This window comes from Cynocephalus volans, chromosome 9 (genome assembly GCF_027409185.1).
Source record: "Cynocephalus volans isolate mCynVol1 chromosome 9, mCynVol1.pri, whole genome shotgun sequence".
Taxonomy (NCBI): domain Eukaryota; kingdom Metazoa; phylum Chordata; class Mammalia; order Dermoptera; family Cynocephalidae; genus Cynocephalus; species Cynocephalus volans.
Genome location: NC_084468.1, coordinates 12,437,902 through 12,462,569, shown reverse-complemented (window position 1 = coordinate 12,462,569; position 24,668 = coordinate 12,437,902).

The window sequence follows — 24,668 nt, the reverse complement described above, 5'->3', positions numbered from 1 at the left end:
AAATGAAGATAATATCTAACCCACTGACATGAAAACATCCAGGTTATTGTCAGGACACATCAATATAATATGTTTGAATATTACTTGATGCATTAAAAATACTGCATAAGTCTTGTCACTTTCCCTTTCTTCTGCCTATCCGGCTTGACCAGAAGGTAGGCAGGACCAGAACAGACTGCAAAGCCTGATGATAGGAGCCAACTCAGAAAATGATAGGCACATGTGTTGTTTCTATAGTGGAGGCTTAATGGCTGAGGCAAGGGAGTGTTGATTTTAGTCTCTTCTGCTGCTATTTTTGAATTAAGTCTAGATGAAGTAGGTTCTCATTTAAAAACCCAGAACAATATTTCTAAAACAGAGATAATAGACACCTTTTCCAAGAAATTTTTTAAAAAATATGGTAACTTCCCAGTGTTGTTCAATGATTTTAATTGTAATATTTCTTAAGTGTGTACAAATAAGTTTCCTATATACTCTAATGCTTATAGTTCTTATACAGCTATAAATCAAACACAAATTTGCAAATTAAATACAAAAGATATTAAAATAAACTGAGCATATGTTACAAGGTCTTTTTCCTACCCCAAATACAGTACATAGAATAAAATTATCATAACAGTGCTGTAAAATAAGAAGAACCACTCTACACAGACCAGAAATTATAAAGCATTCCTGAGAGGCTTGTGGCAGATGGGATATGTATAATTGATGATGCTGTAGCCCTCAACACACCCAGGAGGTCCCTGTTCCCAATTGGGAGTGGCTTCAGACACTTTGTCTAAATGCTAAAGATTGGATACTGGAGCAGCAGGGAGCTCTAGGGAGCTCTTGATAGTCAAGGTGACTTCTACAATATCATAGTAAGAGAAACCAGATGGCTAGTCTGCTCCCCCACTAACCACCATAAACACCCACTTGTGAGGGCAGAGGTGGGAGGCTCTGTCTCTAGGAAAGAGCAGTAAGTGGAGGCATTGTACCTGAGAGGCAGAATAGCCCTTGAGAGGCTGGTGATACTGAAGAAAAGCAAAGAGTCTCAATGACTGGAAGACTGACCATCCCAATGAGCAGTAAAGCCCACCTTTGACAATAGGCAGTATAGTCCAGCTCTCAAATAGACGGAGACTTGAAAATACAGAGATCAGCACAAGACTCATCAAACATTTAAGAAAATCAGTCTATTAGACAGGAAGACAGCAAACATAATCAACCCATGTTCTGAGAACTAAGGAAACCAGATTAAAATAGCAAATTTAGAGAGATGAGAGAGGACACTACATCCACATAAAAAGAATCAACTTGATATCTTGGACATTGAAAGTTGTTGAAATAAAAGGAAAAATTAGCAGTTGTACTGAATGTTGGAATGTGCAGAATTAAGGAGAGACATAGTAGCTGTAAGAGCTAGTTGAGAAATTTTCTCAGAACACAATGTGAAATTGCAAAGATGAAAATAGAAAAATTAAGAAACTAGAAAGAGAAATCAGAAGTCCTAAGAGAAGTTATAGAGGAAAAGAACAGAAAATAGATAGAAAGAAACAGTCAAAAAATAATAGAAGGAACACACTCGATTTGAAAAAGACATGAGTTTTCAGATTAAAAGGGACTCTTACTTACTGGGCAGGAGGAATGTAAAATAATCCACATCTAACTATAATGCGGAAAACTTTCAGACCACCAAAGGAAAAAATGAAATTCAAAAACCTTTCAGACAAGAAAAAAACAAAAACAAAAAAACTTGGCCTACAAAAGAGTAAGAATCATATTGGCATAAATCTTCTCATTCATAACATTAGATGCAAGAAAAAAGTGTAACAGTATCATTAGCATTCTATACCCAGCCAAACTATAGTTCAATTCAAATGGAAGGACAAAATACACACAGATCACTGTCTCAGATAGTTCATTGTCTTTGAACTCTAACTGGAAGACGTACTAAAAATTGTACTTGGCAAAACAAACCAAAATAAATTAAAGAGAAATAAGTGGGGTGAAAAACAAAAAAGAAAAGAAAAAATAAAAACAGTGAAAGATATTACTAACAATCACAATGTTTCGATTATTAGTCTATCTGATAAATAAATCTCAGATGATCTCAACATGGTAGCTGAAAGCAGACCAAAGAAAGCAGGGAATTTAAAATGTGGCTAGATTTTGTCTTAATTGGGAAGAAGCTTTAGATTCCAACAGTATTAGTTAGTTTTCTGTTGCTGATAACAGAATACTTGAAACAAGGTAAGGTATAAAGAATATAGTTTTATTTATCACAGGTTTGGAGGCTAGGAAGTCCAAGGTCCAGGGGCCACATCTGGTGAGGGCCTTCCTCTTGGTGGGGAATCTACAAAGTCTCATGTTAACATGGGATATCACATGTTAATGAGGAGGAAGAGTGTTTTCATGTGGTCTCCTTATAAAGCCACCAGTCCACATCCATGATAACCCTATGACTCTTGAGAACACAGCCCTCACTACCTAATCACCTCTTAAAGGCCCCACCGTTCAACACTGCCACATTGGGAGCCAAGCTCCCATAAGAGCTTTGGAGGGGACATTCAATCCATAGCACCAATGAACTCTAGATACTGATCTTTAAAGAAAACTCCCAAAACCTAAACATAAATGGATGTTTTTTGAACCATTCACAAAGGGCTCACTGAACACTGTGCTGAGATACCAGACCACACTTCATCCAGGCTTCCACTGCATTAGGTTATGTCTCTAAAGGGGACCTCAGCCCCCAGGCTGAGTCTTTGTTCAAGGAAATGTAATGCTGATAAATCACAAAATGTACTCTGTCTGAACCCACATCACCAAACCATTTTCAGTATTTCTCTATTTACCCAATTTTCCAATCCCCCATACCCAACCCACTCCACCCAGTACCTTTTGGTCCCTGCTTTTTTATTTCCCCATCATCACCTTTAGTTTTTTCTCTGTTTGCCCTTTAAAACCTCAGGCCCCTTTGTCTTTGCTGGAGTTGAACTCAGTTTTTACTGGAGTCTCTCTCTCCTACTGCAGTAGTCTGAATAAAATCTGCCTTGCTGCCTTTAACAAGTATGTGGTGTTGATTTTGTCGACAGTGTTAAAAATATTTAGATGAGAATTAGAATAGTAAAAGTAAAACTATAGTTTCTGAGCCTAAGGAGACCCACTTTGACAATGTAGTCATAAAGAAGATCTCTTTAAGGAGGAGACATTTAAGCCAAAAGCTGAAGGATAAAAATGAGGCAGAGTGTCCAAAATCGGGAAAAGAGTATTTCAGGTGGAGGCTACAGCAAGTGCAAAGGCCCTGAGCTGGAAAAGTGCTTAGCAATTCGGAGCAAAAAATTAGGAGATAAATGTGAAAAAAGCGAGATGTGATCAAGAGGGAGTGTGGTTTGAGGTGAGTTTCAGGAGGTAGACAGAGGGGCTTAGAGATCACTGGGCTGCTTGATATTTTTGGCCACCTATATTTCTGCCTTGAGCTCTGCTGTAATTCTAAGTAACTTATGATTTATCTGTGTCCTTGTCTAGCTCTGTCCCCAGTCAGGGGCTTAAAGAAGGCAAGGACTGCATTATCGCTGATATTTCCCCAGCACTCCTCGCATGGCCAGCTCTTAGTAAGTGCTCAATAAATGCATAGTTAATTCTTGTGCTTTTTCTTTTTCTTTTTCTTTTTTTTTATCTCCACCACAAACTCTGTAACTCTAACAGGTTTGAGCCTGAACAGGAGACAGAAGTAGCAGATGTCTTCTGATGTTTCTTCAAAGAGCCCCTAGTCAGTTTAGAAAGAAAGGCTATAGATGCAACACAAGGTCCAGACTTCAAGGGTGGGGCACACCCTGACGCTTAACTTGTCTCTGACTCCTCCAGCCTTCCCCATCCCCATCACTACTCTCCCTTCGACCTCAATACACAGAGAGCTTAGACCTGAGAAGCTGAAAAACAGGCTCCTGAGTTTAACACACTTACACCATGTGAGCCACATAACTTCCTGGGATATGTGCCCACACACTGCTCATCATCCCACTGGGGCTGTCCCTGCCAAACTTGAAGACTGACTCACAGAGTTCTACAGCTTCTCACAGGGACACAATCAGGTGTCACGGGGCAGGGGATGGATAATGGGCAGCAGTCAGCTGGCCCTTCCATCTAAAGGAGGAAGGGAGGTTTCTCAAAGAACTCCCTGCTCCTTTGATCAGGGTAGAATGAGCAAACTCACTCAATGGAGATATATTTTCTTGAAAATAAGAAGCACCAGGAGAGGGAACTGATGGTACTGTTGGCTGGATTCCCCTGACAGGGGGCTGGGGAAATAGCCTCAGCCCCATGACGGAGGACAAACCTATTCTTTGAAAACTGAAGTCTTTCCGTATCTTACCTTGGAAATACTCAAAGGTGCTATGACTGCCATGGCTTTTCACTCTGTAGGAGAGCTTTCTTATCACTGTATGAGAAAAAAGTCTTCTGCTCCTTGAGGAAATCTACAGTAGCAGATAAGGGGGTCCTTAAGTCTAATTCTCTCCACATTAAGGACAAGAATGATCTAAACCTTTGCATCGGTGAATGTCCCGACCCCAGTTCACAGCAAAGATAATGCAAGATTATGAACAGAGAGGCCTCTTGCTTGGATATTTTGAAAACAAAAAAGCTCCCTGAATGACTCTGATACACTTCAATAGTCAAACCATTACTTTTAAAGAAAGAACAGAATGTATCCACTTTTTCCTGAGTCTGTGCATGTTTAAGGAGTGAAGGCATGGAATGTGAGTCCTAACTTGTGCTGCTCATTGTTTTGAGAAGGCAGTTCTGAGAGTACTAAATCCTGGAATAAGCTGATATGACAAACTTCTTTACTCATCCTCTTAAGACCTGGTTTCGACATATTCTTCACGAAGCCTTTTCTGATTCATGCAAGCAGACTTGATCCTTTTCTTCTCTTGACCCCACTCTACCGTAAAGAGACATTTATTCGGGGGATATTAACCTATACAGGAATTTATGCTTATCTGTCTTCCCCATCAAAACCTCCTCCATGGGCTGGCGTGGCATTCTTCCTCATAACCCCAGTCCTCATAAATGTTTGCTGATTAAATGAGGTTGAATGGGCAGGGCAATAATTCCCAAACTAGGAACTGCTGATCTTCCAGGCATTCACAATAGCAATAACTAGGATTCTTAAGTTATTTTTAATGTTAAATGATTTTAACGAATATGGCACATCTATGGTGAAGAGTTAGCTCTAGCAGCATAAAGTGCCTCTTTGCTTGGTAGTTATTTTATCAACTCTGAGCTAATATTGCTGTCAGGTGGGATATCATTGGCTACAACTGAATCAATAATGAAGCTATCACTTAGTGAACAGGATTTTCTTTCTTGGTAGACAAAATTAGTGAAAACATGTTTTTGAGGGGAAAATAAAAATAATAAAAGGAAATAGACAACTGGAGATTTGGGGCACATTGTCTCACCAAACTTCTAACTGCGTAAGGGTTAGAGCTAGGTAGGAGGAGTCTGTTTAGCTGACTATGGGCAAAGAAGCCAGGCAGGGGAAACTCCTGCATTTAGAGAACAATGAAGGCTTCTTGATTTCAAAACTTCCCTACACCCTCCCAAAAGAAAAACACATAGAATCAACAAGAAGAGCAAATAAAACCGCACATGAACATGCCTTTTGTGTTACTAGGAGAGAGATATCATAGTCTCTAACTCACCTGTAGGTTGAGGAAAAGATGAATTCCGACAGAATCCCTACCTGTGCTGAGAGAGTACAAAAGTGGAGGCTCGAGAGACTCCCTTAGAAGTGTGGAAAGTAGCAGAGAATTTAGAGAAAGCACAAGCAAAAATAAGCCAGGAAATAGAAATCCCAACATTAAGCACTAAGATACAAAATGCAGGCTGTGACTTGGAAGTTCACAGCAGTGGATACAGAATAGGCTCCTGAATATGTGAGAGAGTGGATGTGGCAGCATTTGAGAAGCATTACTTCTGGGAGATACAGATAGAGAAAGGGTATTGCCTTTGGAGGCAAACCAATGAAGGAAATGCATGGGAAATAAATGACTCTCCAACAGAAGTAGGCCCTCTTTCACCCCCTCCACCTCAACCCAAATCATCCATGAAAGATACTGCACAGACAAAAACCAAACAAACAAAAACCAGAAAAAAAGGGGAGCTCTTAAACTAGAAACCCTGTTCATGAAAGAAATAAGAATCAAGAAAAGCCAAACACATTCATGAAAAACTACTATAAAAAATTGGAAAATGAGGACTGAAGCATTTCTGCTGAAGAAAATTCTTGCCACCAAATCTAACCAAATTGCAGAAGAAAACTCTAAAACAAATGTAAAGCAACACTCCAAAGTGAATCAATTTAGTGATATGAAGAAAATACCTTGAACCAGAAATATAACAGCTAAGGGCAGAAATAGACATCCCCACCCAAAAGAAAAACCCAGAGAGAAATAAAATGAGTGAAAGTGAATTGGGAAAGGAATTGAGAAATAAATAGAGCAAAAGATAAAATTATATCAGTAATGAAGATTAAATTACAAAGTACCCAAGAAGAGAACAGAATCAAATAAAACTATAATGAAGGGTATTGAAGAAAATAGTTCAACAATCAAAAGAATTTAATTGAATAAAAATGATATGAAGAGCAAAGCAAAGAGTCAGAGGGAAAGCGGTGGAAATGCACAACAATTGGCAAATGAGGTCTAACACATTGGCACCCCTAAGGAAGAAAATCAAAGTAGTGAGGTACAACGATATTTAAAACTGGAAGTCCAGAAAAGTCCAAGAGTAAAAAAGGAACTGAATTTACACAGACAGACCCCAAAGGGTACTAGGAAAAATTGACCTGGAATCATTCATTCACTCTGGGAAATGGATGACTGAAATAAATCAACCTGAAAGAAAAAGAAGAAATTTGCAGGTCCTCCAGCAGAAAGATTGAATAACTTAGAAAGTCAAGATAATTAATTTGGCATCAGACTCCTTAAAAACAACGTACAAAGTGAAGCAGCATGAGCTTCAGTCAACCAAGAGATGAATGAGAAAGAACTGATAAGAAATAATATGTGGACATGACATGTTTTGACAAAGAAAGACTGCAGTTTTAAAAATGGGAGAGGACTTCTACTTCTGGAAAGATGGAGAAGACACTTTTCTATATTCCTACTGTTGCATAAAGCTAAAAACCTGATCATAAGAAGACTCAAAAAGGCAGAGAGAAGAGGCAGAACGTCCGTGGGCCTCAGGACCCAGCAAATGACTTGGTGGTGAGTTTCTTGGGTTTTCTTTTTGCATCATGCATCCCAGATTGGGTACTGGAAAAATTGGCAAGCCAGAAAAGCTAGTAAGCACAGACAAAAGTCACCCAAAGAAAAGGCTGCTCTCGCTAGCAAAAGAGCAGGAAAAGGACAGCCTAACAAGAAAGGAAACATTTAGTCCGTAACCACTCTACTTGAGCCAAACATCACAGAAAGAAATTGCAGCCCCTCTCTACCTCCTATCAGAAAAGACCGAGTGGGTTGCCTAGACAACATTTTTCAAGTGTTGAAATTAAAAAAAAAAAAAAAAGGAAAAAAATCTGTCAACCCCAAATTCTACCTACAGCAAAAATATCCTTCAGGAATAAAGAGGAAATTTAGGCAAATTTCCATGAAAGAAAACTAAGAAAATTTGTCACCAGCAGATATGCCCTAAAAGAATGACTAAAGGAAGTTCTTTAAACAGAACGAATATAAAAGAAGGAATCTTGAAGCATCAGAAGAATGAAAGAACAACAAAAAGAGTAACAATGTGGGTAAATGCAAAAGACTTTCCTTATGAGCTTTCTGTGGAACTAGCTGATGTGGTTCTCATTGTGTGCAGGGGAAATATGAAGACAATTGTACTATAAACGGGAAGGGCAAAAGGGCTTAAAGAGACAACATTTCTACCTTGATGCAAACTGATAAAAGGCCATCACCAGTAGACTGCAATAAGTTCTGTACGTATAATGTAATACTTAGAGCAACCACTAAACAAGTTCTCCAAAGAGATACAGTTAAAATCGGCCGCCAAAAGCTGGGAAAGGAATATGTCACGCAGCAGGTGCAAAGGATCTGAGTTGGAAGAGGGCACCAAATCATGTCAGCACTGTAAAGAATCACAATGCAGTTCTAAAGAATGTGCAAGTAACCTACAGAAAGGCAGAGATGAGAAGATAATTGAAAAACAGAGGGAACAAACAGAAAACAGTGTGGCAGACTTGAGCTGTATTACATCAATAATTGAAGGTTGCATTCTCAAAATGACAAACTGTAAATGGAGCACAAATGAGTCACTGATGGTGTTTAGGGATTTGGGGAGAGCTGGGAATGAGTGTGATTGTAAAGAGGTAGCATGAAGGAGATCTTTGTGGTAATGAAATAATTCTGTATATTGATTGCAGTCATGGTTGCATGAATGTTGTCATGGTTGTAAGAAATGACAGAGCTATGCACACATTATACCAATGTCAATTTCTGATTTGATATTTTGCTGTCATTTAGCAAGTTCTAACTATTGGGAGAAACTGAGTGAAGAGCACGTGGATTTTCTCTGTATTGTCTTTGCAACTTCCTGTAAATCTAGAATATTTCAAAATAAAAAGTTAAAAATAAATAAAAACATTTAAATGAGAAGAGAATAGAGAGAGGCTGTAGAAAAAGAATAAATGTTTTAGGTGCGAGTAAAAGGGTATCTTCTAAAATTGACATAGAGGACAACAAAGGTTAAGTAGGAAAATAGAAAATTAATGAAATATGAAAAGTATTAATACCAAGAGAACCACTATGCTAAAAATGAAAATGTTTCTGAAAACCAAAAGAAAAAAAAAAAAAAGACAACACACCAAATAGAGAAGGAAAACACTGTAAATAGTATAATGTAATACATACATATATTACAAAATAAGATAATAAGACAACATTGAGACCAAACATGTTCATCATATCAATAAATGTAAATGGGCTTAACATACCTATTAAAAGAAAACTATTTATAATTGATTTATGAAGCAAAACCCAACTCTATGCTATATATAAGAAACACTCTATGAATGAGTGATTCAAGAGAACTACAAATGAAAGGATGGACAAAGATTTACCAGGTAAATGGAAATAATTAATTAAAGCCAGGCAACCTACACTGTGTGAAATACTTAAGAGTCAACCTCTGGAGAAGGCTGCCTGGCTTTGAATCTCCAGTCACTCCCCTCCCACTGTCCCCTCATTTATTCTGTCCTAGTCACACCTTCCTTCTCGCTGCTCCTCAGAAATTCCAAATACCCTCCCACGTCAGAACTTCCTGCCTGGATCATTTCTTCTCTAGGTATCCACTTAGTTTGCTTCATCACTTTCTTTGTATTTCTTTCTAAAGTCTCCTTATCAGAGAGGAGATATCTATCCCCTAGATAATATAGTAATTCCTAGCATTGAAATATAAAATAGCCATCTCTACAGCACTTATCACCACTTGTCATATGACATGTGTTTGTCTGATGAGGCTGCCATAACAAAATACCACCGACTGGGTGGCTTAAACAAGAAAAATTTATTTCTGGAGGCTGGAAGTTCCAGATCGAGGTCTGGTAGCATGTGGCTCCTGGGGAGGGCCCTCTTCCCAGCTTGCAGACAGCCGCCTTCTCGTGGAAGTCCTTACGACCTTTCCTCTGAGTGTTGGCTCTGAGTTCGTCTTCTTTTAAGGACCCAATCCTATGGGATGAGTGTTCCACTCTTATGACCTCATTTAACCTTAATTATCTCCAAAATGCCCTATCTCCAAATACAGTCACATTGGGGGTTAGAGCTTCCACGTATGAATTTTAGGGGACACAATTCCATGCATGGCATGACGTATTTATTTGTTTATCGTCTGTTTGACGTATGCTCCTGGAGAACAAGAATCTGCCAATGTTCTGTTCACTGCTATGTCCCTTCTGCCCCAAATATGGCCCGACATAATCAGGGCTCAAGAAAATACTGTGAATTAATGAATACATGAAATAAAATTAGCTGGATGATGTTTGGTGTGTCCTTGCCCTTACTAGTGTGGTCTTCTCTTTTCTTATCTATAAAAAGGGGATAATAAGTATACCTGTCTCACAGCTTTGTTTTAAAAGTTAAATGAGACAATTCATGCAAAGTGCTTTGTGTTGTACCTGGCATACAGTAAGAGCACAACGTAGATTAGTTATTGCTGTTGTTATTATTGTCACCAATACTATGATTATATTGAGGCTAATTCTCAACAGCATTTCCCATTCCAAAGCTGAGCAAGATGGTAGACATTGGAGAGAGCTGGCCCAGCACAAACTAGAGGGATGGTGGCCATTGTTTCAGCAAGATGTCATGTGTAGGAGCTCTTGCTTTTAGTTCATACTTGGGTATGAAATTTGAGATGTTTGCCTGGCTTCAGAACAAAGGGACCAATGCCCTTGGTTTTACAGTGTCTGTAGGTAATATCCTGTTGCACGATCCTGTTTCAAGTGTTACAGTGTCACTACGATCTGACCTCTGCACATGTCACCATTTCCATGGGAGGTTGGGAAACCTCATTTGCACTTGGGAAGGTTGGGAAACCTCATTTGCACCTTTTTGCTCAGCTTCCCATCCAGATCCACCTCAGCTGGGAAGACCTGAGTAGGTAGCTCTTGTTTCATTCATTAGTAGGTCTATAGCCAGGCACTCCTGGGGGTCACAGACCCCTGAGAGAAAGAAAACCAAGCAGACATGTGTTTGTCCGCCCCTCAGACTCAGCCACCTGCTCTCACTACTCTTTATTTTAATTTTATCTCAGGAGAAAGGAAGCAATACCATGTGTTCCCGTCAGCCCCTTTCTGCCCTCCAATCCTCACTGACCCACACAAGCACTTCACAGAATTTTTTGGTTAGAAATGAGCCCTGGGTGAATCCTGACTCTTTGAGCTTTGTCTTGGGGACAGTTAGTCATTGCTAAGAAGCAGACAAGGATTGCACTAGGGCACGTCATCCACTGTTCTTCCAGTTGTGTGGGAGTGGCAGGGTGGAGATTGTCACCAGCACCAGCTGACAAAACATCTTTATAGAACATTCAGGTCCATGGCGTCTGTTTCAATCAGCCATTCCAAAGGGCACCATCTACTTCTTTGTATAAAAAGGCTACTGCACGCACAGACTCCTAGACCAACAGGCAGACATACGACGTGCCAAGCATTAGATCCCAAAGCTTCCCTGACGGCCACCTCACTGGGTCCCTTGTTTCTGCTTTTGGGAATAGAAATGTTGATAAGGTAATCGATACCTTCTGATGACAAGTACCTGGAGGAAAGACAAATCTCATAATATAAACAAAACAGAACAAATAACATCTGAAAAAATGAAATTGCTACCGCTGTTACTTCAGGCCACCAGAAGATGGGGCCACATCTACTTTTCTATATGCATTTGCAAACTCCAGACATCTGAGGGGAATACCTATGTTGGTGGGTTTATGCCATAGCAAATGATTTAGTTTGGGCTCGTTCTTTCTTTTCTCTCCCTCTCTCTCTTTCATCACTGCTTACTCTTAGGAAACTATTAGAGAACTCTTTCCTCCTCTTTTTATTTTTAAATATACACAATGATATGTATATCCTCAAGCCTGGCTTAAAAATGAAGAATAGAAGCTGTGGCCCTTCCACTAGGGGGTCACTTCCTTCCTTTTTTTCACCCAGAAAAATAGAAGTTTGATAACACCTGCTGTACTCATTTGATGGAGCCTTATTTTAAGCCATTGAAATCCTCAGAGAAAAGGTAAACCACCAGCCAACAAAGGCTTATTATCTATCCTCAAGGACCCAGCTTGGGAGACCTCATTTTCACACAACTCCCACATCCATCAGGTGTCAGGAGGTAAAATAACAAAAAGGTGGTGAAGCCAAAGCATCTGAGAGGGGGCTGGGGAGAAGAGCGGACGCTTGAAGGACGAGCAGGAGGAGGTGGGACATGGGAAAAGACAGGAGAGAAATGCCATGTCTTATTTTTTCAAGCTTTATAATTCACTGTATTCACCCTCTGAAATACTCTATGGTGTTTTCTTCCTATATTAAAGGTCTAATTTCCTCCCTTCATTCAATTCCTCTGCCCCAGTTAAAAAAAAATGAAAAAAAAAAAAAGAGCAAAAAAATGGAAAACAAAACAAACAAACAAACAAAAAACCCAACTGACTGGAATCAAATGCAATGATAATTTCCATGACAATATCAAGAGTTTCAAAATCAGGCTCATCACTTCTGAACGAAATTACATCCTGGCTCCTGCATAATCGGCTTCAAGGAGAGAACAGCTTCTGCTAAATTCTAATCTGGTTCCCAATCAGGCCACAGCACACAGAGAAGCCTTGTCAGCAGAGGGGAAATCTTTTGATGAGTTTGCATGAGAAGTTGGACCAGCCCCTCTCAGACATCTTGGCAACACTGGATACAAGGAATTTACAGATTTTATTGCACAATTTATTTTCTGATTAAGGTTCACAGGCAAATAGTCTGGCTGTGGCTAAATCTTGCCTGTCTTGGAACCAATTTCAGGTGATACCCAGTTCTTTCTGAATGGAAATTGCAGGTTCTCCTGGTTTATATATTTTATTTAAGACGCACTCGTGTCTCTCATAGTCAATAAAGTCTTGGTTTTTCATAGTTACATATAAGACATTCATTCGCTAGAGACACCTTCCTTGTGTATCTTGGTTTGTGGACTAGCTTAGAGAAGGTTCTTTTAGGTTTGATTGTACACTGAGTTCTGAGCTGTGTTGTGGTTTGCTGGAGAGGTCAGTGGTGTTGCCAGGAATGCTAAACCCTTGGAAGGTCAGGTCTAATTAAATCCTTGCAAATCCAGTTTTCTGCCAGAATCCAAACAATACAGTCAGAAAGATAAGAGCATTCACCACTCATGGATCTTACAGATATCACTATCCAAGCTCTTTATTCTTACAGATGAGATAAAGGTTGACCAGCTAGCTGGCTCACCTTCACCAAATAGTTCTGCAAAGGACATAATGTCCTGCTTTGTCATTTGTATTATCTTCTTCTCATAAAGCAGGCAAAGACAGAATGTTCCAGATCTTAACCTTTCTCCCTAGACAACTGAAAAAGTCAGGTAGTGTAGTAGTTAACTCACACTGACTTCAACTCACATGTCAACTTTATTGACCACTTATTAGCCCTGTGCCCTTGACATAAACCCATATCCTTGCATATCAAAGAGAGATAATCAGAATACCTGCCGTTGGCACAGTGCTTGGCACATAGTAAGGACTCAGTGAATGTTAGTCATTATTTCCCTTAATCCTCATCAATAGCTAAAAAATGGAAAAGCCGGAAGAGACTTTAGAAATTATCTACCCCAGTAATTTTCAAATATCTTAAAGCCATGGGGAATGTTTTGTAGAAATAAAATTGTGGACAGAAACATAATCCCATAAAACAGATTCAAGAGGAACATTTCTGAAGAAGATTGTAAGACCTGGAAGATGGGAGCTCCTAACTCCTTTCCCTCTCCCAGAAAGCTCTCTAGCACCCTAGGAATTCCAAGGTCTATACCCTGATGACCACTCATCCGACCCCAACCCACCTTTTTAAATAACAGGCTTAGAGAAGGAAAGAGACCCATGTATGGCCAAATGGCTAGAGAAAGACCTAGCCAGACTTGAGCAGGCTTTATGACACACCCTTGAATTAGATAGACACTGGAGATAAAATGAGATACACAGATCTTTATCTACTCTATTTTCTGAAGCTAAAAATCAGGGCTTATGATCTTATAACAAGCAAAATACTTTGATTCAAAGTTGTCTGAAAAATTAGAGATTTTGGTAACAGTTGATCTAAGACCCACTGAGTTTATAAGCCAGTAACTGGGACCAGATATCCTTATAACAAGATAACTAAGGCAACCTCAGCTTAGAACAAAACATGAGGTCCAAACAATATTATAGAATTCAGAAAGTGGTAATGATATTGAAACATGGGGGCATGTGGGAGATGTTCTGTGAAGGGCATTGTATCCTTGAAGGAAGGACAGAGGGGACAAAGTTGCACCCTAGAGGGCACTCTGCGGGCAGAGGTGTGGGAAATAGAATACAGGTGGAAAGTTGAAGAAACAATGACTACTCAACCAGTTTGGCAGGGGATGAGGATCCTGCCGGAGAAGCTGAGAGGTAACATCAGAGAGGCTGGGGAAAGGGATGGACTTCACCAAATGGGGCACTCCTGGAGATGCTAAGCATGGGGAAGCTGACGTACAGAGTAGTGTTCCGAAGATTAATTGAGTCCTAAGTATAGGATACAGGGAGGAATCAGGGAATCCAATTAGGAGGCAATTACAGTAGTTCAGACATGACATCATGAAGGACAGGACTTGGCGGGTGGCGGTGAAACCAGAAAGGAAGGGGAGGGTGTCAAGAACTACACAAAGAGAGCAACAACATCCTTCAGTGACTCAGCGCATGGTGTGGGAGATGACAGAGGAGCTGAGGATGAAGGCAAGACACAAAGCCTGGGTGGCCCCCACAAGATGAGAACAGGGCTGTATGAAGAGAAGCTCTGGGAGGACATTCTCAAGATGCAGAGCTGGCTGGTTGAGATTGCAGGGATGGTGGGATCGTAGGTGGGCCTAGAGGGTGTGTGTGGTGTGGTGGTGAAGACCAGGGGCCCTGGAGGCCGACTCCACGGTTCTATCAATTCCACCACTTCCAGCTGTGTGACTTTGGGGAATTTATTTAATCTCTGAAGATGAACTAAAATAAGGCATATCAAGTGCATGGCACAGGGACAGATGCTTCATGCATGCTCTCTCTCTCTCTCTGTCTTTTTGTCTATCTCTATCTCTGTTTCTGCATGTCTTTGTCTCTCTATCTTTGTATCACTATCTATTAAGCTTGGAAACAACAATTGAATCACCCAACTTTAGCAAAGAAACCAAGGTAAAGATATTTAAATCACTTTAGAATTGATAACTGAAGACATTAGGTATCTTGAAAAGAAGAGAGACGATGCCTAAGAAGACAAATCTTTAAATTGCTGCCAGCTGTTTGCTGTTTCCATAGGTCACACAGTGGGGTGGGCAGAGAGGACACTCTGGGCCCATCCACATGGTTTATCATTGAGGTGCTTGGGCTCTAAATCCCAATGCAGATCCCCAGCACTGACGGGCCCAGACAGACAATGAGCATGAGAACTTGCGAGTCTGACCCGTCCTGTACCAAGTGCAGGCCAAGGTCAGTAGTCAGGTTGGCCTTTTCCTTTGATTCCTGTCTCTGACCCTGAGCCTCTCTTTGAGGTCTTACTGTTCAAAAAGTGTAAAAGGCAAGGTGGAACAAACTGAAGGGTAGAGCTTGCCCCAAACACCCAACCCTATAATGGAAGCCAATGCCCATATTATTACAACCACCATTTGGAATTAGAGAGAGAAAAAGAGGGGAAGAGAGCAAAGGAGAGTAAGGGAGGGAAGAAAAGAAGCAGGGAAAGTCAGGGAGGGAGGGAAGACAGAACAGTATAATTTTATAAAGTTATGACTCTAAAACAGGCCTCTTATTTTCTTAGGATAATTCTCCTGTGATCCGTAATTGTCAAATTATGTCCTTGGTGTGAATGGTTCAGAAGTGCCATCCTGGCAGGGCAACTGACATGACAGCTGAAGGAGGAAACCTCCCCTAGTGGATCACGTCGTGGGTAGAGTCCCAAAACCACGGAGGAGGGGAAGCCTGCAGTTTGAAGTTGTCGAAGCACAGGTCTGATACACGACACTGTCGCGTGGACAGGAGAAGACTGTGGAGACGGACGGGAGGAGAGGGGAGAGAGGGCCAGAAGGCACGCCTGCGCCAGGGGGAGACGGGAACAGAGAAACGCTTGCCGGAGAAGGACCGCATTCCAGACCACCCTTTCTTCCTTGACTCATATGGATTAGGTCCTGTTTAAGATCAGTGCTGGAACCTTTCTAAAGCCATGTGGGCCCCTCCTAAAAGCACCACCACCTTCAGTGCAGTTTTGGGTGACCCCAGGACAAAGTTGATGACATGGGCATGTGTGGTCTGGACCAAGGCTAGCTAGAGACCAGCCTAGAATGTCCAGACATTTTCTCAAGTTACCACCGGCCTGTCCTCAACAGTGAGGGCCAAGGCCACCCATCATCCATCACCACAACCAAATATCAGATGGACTGGACAGTATATGCTCTGCGTCCTGCCCAGGCTGGAGGTGAGCAGCAAAAGATGTAAAGGGGTTGGGAGTGATGTGGTCCATAAATGTCCTGATTAGGGATACACCGACTGTGCATAGCCATATGTTTCTAAATTATTCATCAAAGCTTGCTAGTTCTTGTTACATTTACTCTTATTACTATCAGGTGTTGCAGTCAAACTTCTACCTGAAAGACTGCTTTTGACAAATGCTCAAAATAACATTTATGAGGTTAATAACAGATTCAAGTTACTCCCTTCAGGATAAGAAAGTTTGTGCTGAAAAAAAAATTCAGGGGCTTCAAAACAACAAAGGTTTATTGCTTGCTCATATTATATGTTCATCATGCAGGGCTCTGTTCTTTGCAGTCACACAGGGACTCAGGCTCACGGTGTAGCCACCATCTCCAATGGGCTGGTCACCATGACTGAGGAAATGCTGCCCTGAGGGTCTTGTCCTTGTTATTGAATGCTCGACCCCAAAGCGACCTCTCTCACTTGTACTCATCATTTATTGGCTGGAGCTGACCACATGGACCTCCCACAACCTCAAAGCCAGGTGGGCCATCCTACTGTGGGCCATCCTACTGTGGACCTGGAAGTAGAGAACTGGAAATCTCTAGAGAGCAGCATTCTCAATAACCACATGTACCCTCCATTGATCCACAGAGTCCTAGCATTTCGACTCTGGTTGTGTTGACAGAGCCAACCTTTGCTGGCATTGCAGAACAAGCATTCACTGAGCACCTCCCAGATGTCAGGAACAGTGGCCAGCATGGGAGATGCAATGTCACAGACAAGTTCTCTTCTCTTAAGTACCATGCTAGCAATATGCCCTGGATATTCTGTGAGGTTCAGCCGACTACTTCATACAGCTCGAGGGGAGAGGAATAGAGTCCTGGAGGTGGTGAGTCAATCATGAGAGGCTGGGGAAGAAACGTGTTCTAGACAATAAGGACAGCATGAGCAAGATATGGGGGAGAGAGAGCCTGCATGTGGGGGGCTGTCCACGCCATATCTGCTGGGGGAGCTTCAGACAGGAGGGAGTGTGCCTGGGTGGAGGTAATGACAGCATTCGGGGAAAAGAGGTGCAGGTCTGTCACTGGGCAGCAAAAGGGACCGAAGAAGAGAGTCAGGCTTGAGAAACCATGGAATGCTGGAGCTCCCCAGGAGCAGCAGAGCAGAGGGGGAGGGAATCACATGCAGCCAGCAGGAGAGACCTGGCCGCTGTGTCCACCACTTAGAAGCCAGACCTCTGGTTTAGGCCCAGCTCCCCCATGGGATGGCTGTGTTACCCTGTACAAGTTATTTGCCCTGTCTGTGCTTTAGTTCCCCCATCTTCAAAATGGGACCACTAATAGACAACTTAACTCATATGCCTGAGATTAATTGCGTGAATATGCACTAAGAATTTAGGGTAGGGACTGAGATGTCGGGCCTTCGGAGCATTTGTGAGGGTTCCTGACTCTTCCAGCCAGGCTGAGCCTGCTCTGCCAGCTGAAACGTCAACAAGGGAGGCTCCTGTCTGAAGTCCCCGCAGGCAAAGGACGCTTTGCACCCGGGGGACCTGAGCAGTGTCCTTCTCTGTTTGCCTCATGGAGGCCTTCCTTTTCAGGCCACAGCTGACCCGAGGGTGGGCGGGCTCGCAGCAGCAGGCTGCTTTCTGCTGAGTCACCCTGCCTGGCCTCTCCTGGCTGGTGTGACCGAGTTCCTAGCAGGAGGAGCCAGCTCCCCAGGCGGGGAGCGGGTGGAGGAGAGGCTGATTCCGCTCTGGGGGTAGGGTGGGGAGGGTGGTAGCGTTTTATTTGGGGGGAATCAAAAATCCTCCCAATGAAACAATAGAGGTTTTTTATGGGTATGGTGGGCTGTCTGCCAAAGCTTGGCCTGCCAAATCATGCCAGTAGAGGGGGGACTGTTGTCACTGGGCTTTTTGCCATGAATTTGCATGAGTCCTCTCTAGTAGGAGGCAGCAGTCTAGGATGGCCTGCATTCTGGTCTTACTTTTACTGCGTGAGGAAGATGTACCCTTTGGAGGAGCTTTTGAGACTCTCTGTTTCCCTTCCACAGCTACCCACACTGAGAAATAATAATAGCTGACTTTTTTGAGCACTTGGTATGTGCCAGGTTCCCTTTCCTTCGGTCCTTCGGTCCTTACTGACTTGTCAACTAGGTTCTCTTCTAATTCCTGTTTAACCCCTGAGGATGCTGAATGTCAGAGAGGTTAAGTCAGTTGTGTGAGGTCACCCAGCCAGCAGTAGGTGGAGGAACAGGCAGTCTGACACCAGGGCAGGTTCTGTCGGTAGGTGCACCTCTCAGGGGCTGTGGGGACCTATGGGGAATGTGTGCAGCAAGGAGTCTTACATGCAGCGGGAGTGCAAGAAGTGGCCTCCGTTAGTGTTATTACTACTATTTATTTCTTCAAAACAAACAGCAGCAGCCATACAACATAACATCGTCCTTTTGCTGGGATGATTTTGGTCCTGAATGCAGTGAAGACTGGTCTTGCCCCTTGGCCCCACATCATTGTGGTATGGAGGGTGTGTGGACAGAGACTGCAGGGAAGTGTACACACCCAACCCGCATACTTTACCCTGGTTATATTTGCTTCTGAATTGTCTTGGGCTGACCTTGTTTTGAAGCAGAATGACCTTCAGTCTCCATATCCTTATTTCGTGGTTCAGGACTCAAGTGTGTAGGTTGTAGAAATTTCACAAATTCCAGACAGGCTTACCACATTAAAAATACCACTGACAAGTGTGACGCCTACTTTTTTTTAACTCCATGTGGGTCAGACACATAGTATTCTCAGAGAGCAAGGATTTTCCTAAAGCAACCAGGACTGGGCTACTTTGCTTACTAGCTCATGGTCTTATAACACCTTATAGTATTTCTCTGTGTTGCTTTAGGAGTTTCCAAGGGGAGAGATTTGCTCCCTCCCATCTTTCCCTCCGAGCTCACCAGAATGAGCCCTGGCTGCTGAAGCCGAGAGCACATTCCTCACTTGGTCACCGTCAAAATCAAATTACCGAGCAAGCAGGTGCTGACAAGGCCTGTCACTACTCAAAATTAATTTTTTAAAAATAAGGGAAGTGACCCACTTTCATGGTGCATGTCATTTCAGGGCTCAGAGCATGCTCTTCCCCCCCCCCCCCAGAGTGAATTGGAGACGCCATGGATGATGTCACCTCACTCTGTAAGCGACAGGGTGATGGGTTGGCAGGATCTGGCATGTAGAGCCTGGGATCTGACTGCCATTTGGGCTCCTGTCGGCATCACTGCAGAGACCATTAATCTTCAACTTACCACTGAGCCTTCTTGGGGGTTTGAATTTTCTTGTTCTGTTTTGTTCAGCATGGCATTCAAGATTCCTTCACAGAAATCTCTGCTGGGGCAGAAAAATGCTACGTGAATTATGTCCTCGTGAACTCACCATCTGGCCAATATTCATCTTGCTTAGTGAAATACCAAGGCTATCCCGCAGCACAGATGCTGCGGGGCCAGAGAATAGCACACAAGTGACCGCGTCATCAACCAACATGCGATCAAGTGTAATTAATGCACCTGGTGTCCACTTCAGCATTCCAACCCTGCCATTACACATCGGCTGGCTTTCCTTTTTCAAATGTGGCTTTTTGTTGTTTCTCTTTTTCCCCTTTTGGGGTGGGGATAGAGGTTTGCAGCTTGCATCAGCCCCAGTATCTTCAGCAGTGAATGTCACCATCATGGGGCTGGTGATGGGAGTGTTTGTGTAGCTGCATCACATGCAAACAATGCGACACTGAGCAGCATTCTATGGCTTGAAAAGGCCATTGTCCTGTGCGTCTGGAGTCTGTTCTGCCATTGGTGCTCCCTGGCTTTTGAAGGCCAGGCTCAGCTACTGGCCTCCACGTGCTTTTGCACCAGATGCAAGAAGCAAGGGATCCCAAACTTAGAAACATAAAAGATAAAAACACAAAACAGCCACATGACTTCTCTATCAGCAGAATTTCATAGCCTCCTTGCTCTCTTTCCATACCAGCCCTTCCCTGGTAGTGTTTTAAAGTAGTGTTGTTGAAGGGAGGGAAGCATCCCACCTCTGTGGAATTGAAATTCTGGAAGCTGAGAATGCTCTCTTTGGACGGAGCCCAGCAAGGGTTAGCAAGTGGGGCAAGGGGAGGCAGAAGCTTCAGGAGGGGTCAGCAGCAACAGTGACAGCTGCCTGGCTCCTGGAGGCTCCACAGAGCCCAAGGGCCATGTCAGGCATGGGGATGTGGAAGGCAGGGGGTCCTTTATCTGGGGTTCAGGGACACACAGAGAAAGTGAGCTGGGCTCCTTTGCAACATCCGTGCTCTGCACAGAGGGAAGGAGCGGTGCTCCCACAGTGACCTTGCTGTGGGCAGTGCAGACCGGGGCATATGGCAGCTCCCAGCTCATCCTCCTGTGTCACTTCTACATGGAAATAGCAAAATTGCAGGCAGCAATTAAAGGTTGCAAAGGCCCTTGAGTGTCATTAGGGGCTTGTCACTGCCTTTCTCTGAGCTCCTCGATGAATGGCTCCCAATTGTCTCCTATCAAATTAAAGCTCCTTATCATAGGCAGTAGCATCCTTTGCTAATTGGGTCCTGCTTACCTAATTCATCTCTTATTCTGAAGCACCTTGTCCCATCATCCCAGAACTGTCTCTGAAGCCTTCTAATTGCCAGTCCTCTTCAAATCAATTCCATTCAACAGATGTGCATTGGATTTCTACTCCAGAGCCAGGCCCTGATAGAAGGGGAGGCAGTTAGGTAAATGAATCAGATGTCATAGGCATTACAGGACAGAGAGCCTTTTGTAGTGTCTGAGAGAGGAGGCAATAATTTTGAGTCGTGGTCCAAACAGAAGCTGAATCATCTTGGTCGCTTGGGAGATAATAATATAGAATTGCTGCAAGGATTGAATGAGATTTTATTTATTGATGTACCTATTTATCTATCTATCACTAATATCTATCTCTATATATCTCACATGCATACACATACTATATACACAAATCCTTCCAGAACCTATCGTTACCGTTACCGGGATCCTGATTGTGCATTAAGGAGGAGCAGTCATCTGCCCACAGAAGTCTGCAAAGCCTTCATAGAAGAGAGACTTGAGCCAAGTTTTTCTTCTCCCAGTAGACGTGAGAGGAGAGGGCCGCTCAAGTGTAGGCAACAACACAGGAAATCAGAGAGGCAGCAAAGAGCTAGGCTTGTTCCAGGAACGGCAAGTGCACCTGCAGCCCTGCTTTCCATGGGGGCCAGGAGGGGCGTGGATGGTAGACGATGGCCCTGGAGAGGCAGCTGGTGGCAGGTCCCCATCCTCCCCCGTTCGGCTGGCTGCTCCGAGGACGCGCCTCTTCCTTCAGTGTCACGTGCGATTCTTCCCTCCTCAGCACCTCTCAGACTCACCTTTTCCATCCAGCCATACCTGCTTCCAAGTTCAGTTCAGCCCCCAGCACCACTCAGGGCTGGTTAAATGTCCTCTGTCCCCTCGTCTGTGCTCAGCTTGGAAAATCCTCCAGGATGGGAGCTTCATGAGGATTTCCCTGGCAACCACAGCTCAGCAGCCCTCTGCCTACAGAGGGAGTTTTTGTAAGTGCTGTTGCTTCACCAGGTAGACTCTTAACTAGAAGATGAGGAACAGGACTGAGAGGAATAGACTCAGTGGTGGGTGAGAAGAGCTCAGATACAGATCTGACACTCTTTTTCCGGTGACTTCAAATGAGTCATTAGCTTCTTTGATCCTAACTTTTTGTATCACCAGTACAAGGGCCTCCTGTTCTCGAGTAGGTTCTGAGAAGAAGGTAGGAGGCACAGGGGCTTTGAAAGAAGGATGCAGCCTAAAGGGAACCTTTATTTCCCTCCTGGTGGCCTGGTGGCCCGGTGGCTGGGGAAAGAGCCTTCAGGTTGTGCTGGCTTGATTGCCTGTGAAGCCTGGGAGTCCACACAGCTGCACACCTTCCCTCTCCTTCTCCAGCAAACAAAGCCTCAGATGGGGCTTTTTTCACCAGCCATGGTGCATTGATGTCACTCTTTGGGTCCTGTGTATCAGGAAGTGTTGCATGCAGGGGCAACCAGCATAGCTCTCGTGTTAACTCTCCCAAAACCATGGAAGGAGAGAGTCTGGGTTCAGAGAAATTGACACTTGCCTACGTCACCCTGCCAGTAAGTGATTGAGCTGGATTGAAATTGAGGATTTTTTGAGATCAAGTCCATGCCTTTTCTACCATCCCACCCAGTAAAGAAGTCCATGGTGCTCCAAGGTTTTCTCGGCAGCATGGTGCCGAAAGAAAAGAGCACGCAGAATCAGGAACCCCATGAAAAAGGACCATAATGATTGGATCTTGCAAGTTTCAATCTTGAAAACTACAGGAAGGAGACTTAGCGGAGGGCAGGGAGGGCAGTAGGGAGCCCTTGGTAAGGGTGGGAGGGAAAGTATCTGGGTAGAGTTTAGAGTTGTAGGTCTAGCAGGAAAATTAGAAGGCCATCAGAGGGACAAAGCAGAGGGATGTGGAAGAGGGGGAATGTCTGGGTTCATGGTTGTGAGTCATCAGTCATCACTTGGAAAATATTTAGGGATCAGCCACTGACAGCAAACCCAAAAGATATATGGAGCACTGTACTGTGTGCAATGGGAGAAAGAGGAACAGAACAGGGTTCGCGACTGCAAGAAGAATGTGCTATCTCTTTATTTAACTTGGGCATGGTTAGTCTGTCCAGAAAGTTTGAATACCATTCCCACACCAGAACTCCAATGGGGTGCAGCATGTGTCTTCATTTTGCCATCGTTTACCTGCAGTTCCATGCAGAATCGACCAGGGAGGCGCTGCTGGCTGTTTCCCTCTCCTAATCTCTTGCTGTTCTTCCCCTCTGCAGCCCCTCTGTCTTTGCCTCCCAGAGGGGCTCTGTCACAACCCTCAGGATCCCTGCCTGCCCTCTCTCTTCAGCCTGCAGAGGTGATGTTAAATCTCTCAAGCTTCAGATCCCTCAGACTCTTCCCAGAGGCTTATCCACTGCACAAACAGATCTTCCTTGTTAACTTCTTCTGTTTTCATTGCATGACTTCACTGTGTTATTGTGCCCACAGAATCCTGTCCCCTTATTTACTTGGTTTTATGGAAGGCCTCCTCCCACAAAGGGTGCAGGGAGAAGGAACGAAGCCATTGAAAGGCGAAGGACAATCTAGAAATGCCAAATCTTGAGAAGGGCGTTAGATGGGAAGACACGGGACCACTTTTTCCATGCAGCCCTCCCTGACCTCGCAGATGGAGGTTGACCACACTGGCTCAGACACTCAGCTGACACCTGCAATGTTGAACGGCATTGAGTGGTGTCTGTATCTCCCTCTCAATAGACTCTGAGCTCCTCGTGATGGGCCCTTGCCTTATTGTTGTTCGTTCTCTTGTGTATACTGCAGGCACGTGGTAGAGCTTCCATAAGGGCCTGTGAAGTTGAACCCATAGTATAAGGCAGTCTGGATAAGGCTCACAGGAAAGTCCCTTTAGGACATGGCCATTTCACATCCAGCACAGCTCTGCAGACCATCTGTCAGAATGCCTGGGTGGGAATCTAACCTCTCCCATGCAGCTGCCTGACCCCAGACAAGTTAATCTCCCTAAGTCTTAACTTCTAAGAATATAAAATACTGGTAATAAGGATATTTATTTCATAAGTGTGTGGTACATATCAGCCGAAATGATCCATGTAAATAGTGCTGGGCCCATAGTAAATGCTCAATAAATCTCAGCTATTATTGCTTTTCTAGGAGGCAGAGGGGAGGGAGATGGCTTTGTGGGATGATCAGGGACATGGAGGAGGCTGGACTTGAGCTAAGCTTAGAGGGTGAGGATAGATAATATTGATTACCTGGTATGTATTGGCACCTGGTATATGTTCACTTATTTAATTCGGACCGTGAGTCTGTAAGGAAGGAATTATTATCCCCTCTGTCAAGAACAGACCAAGGCTCAGGGAAGTTATGTAAACCTGCCCAAGGTCCCACAGCTAAAAAATTACAAAGCTTGGCCTTGAATTCAAATTCACCTGACCTCAGAGTAAGGCAGTACAGACACAGGCAAAGACTCAGAAGTAGGAAAGCCCACAGTTACCCAGACTCTGACTACAAGAGTAGGTGTCTGTAAAAGCAGAAGGACAGACAACACTGGAAAGAAAAGGCAGATGGGCTCAGGGGGAGAAGTTCTCCAGTGTCAGGCTAAGAAACTTGGGCTTTTTCCCATAAATATTAGAACACCATTTCTGGGGTGGATACCAGGAAGAAAGCTGATCAAAGGGGTACAGAGGGGCACAGATTATATTATAGTCCTTTTCCTCGGTAGTTGATGATCTTAGCAGAGTCTGATCCCCCGTGGCAGGGGGATCAAAGAGAAGGCTTGGTGCTGGCCACTCTTTCCCCTGTGTGCTCTGGAAACACCCATCCTTTGTCTTGTGTCTAATGCTTCTGTTTGTAGG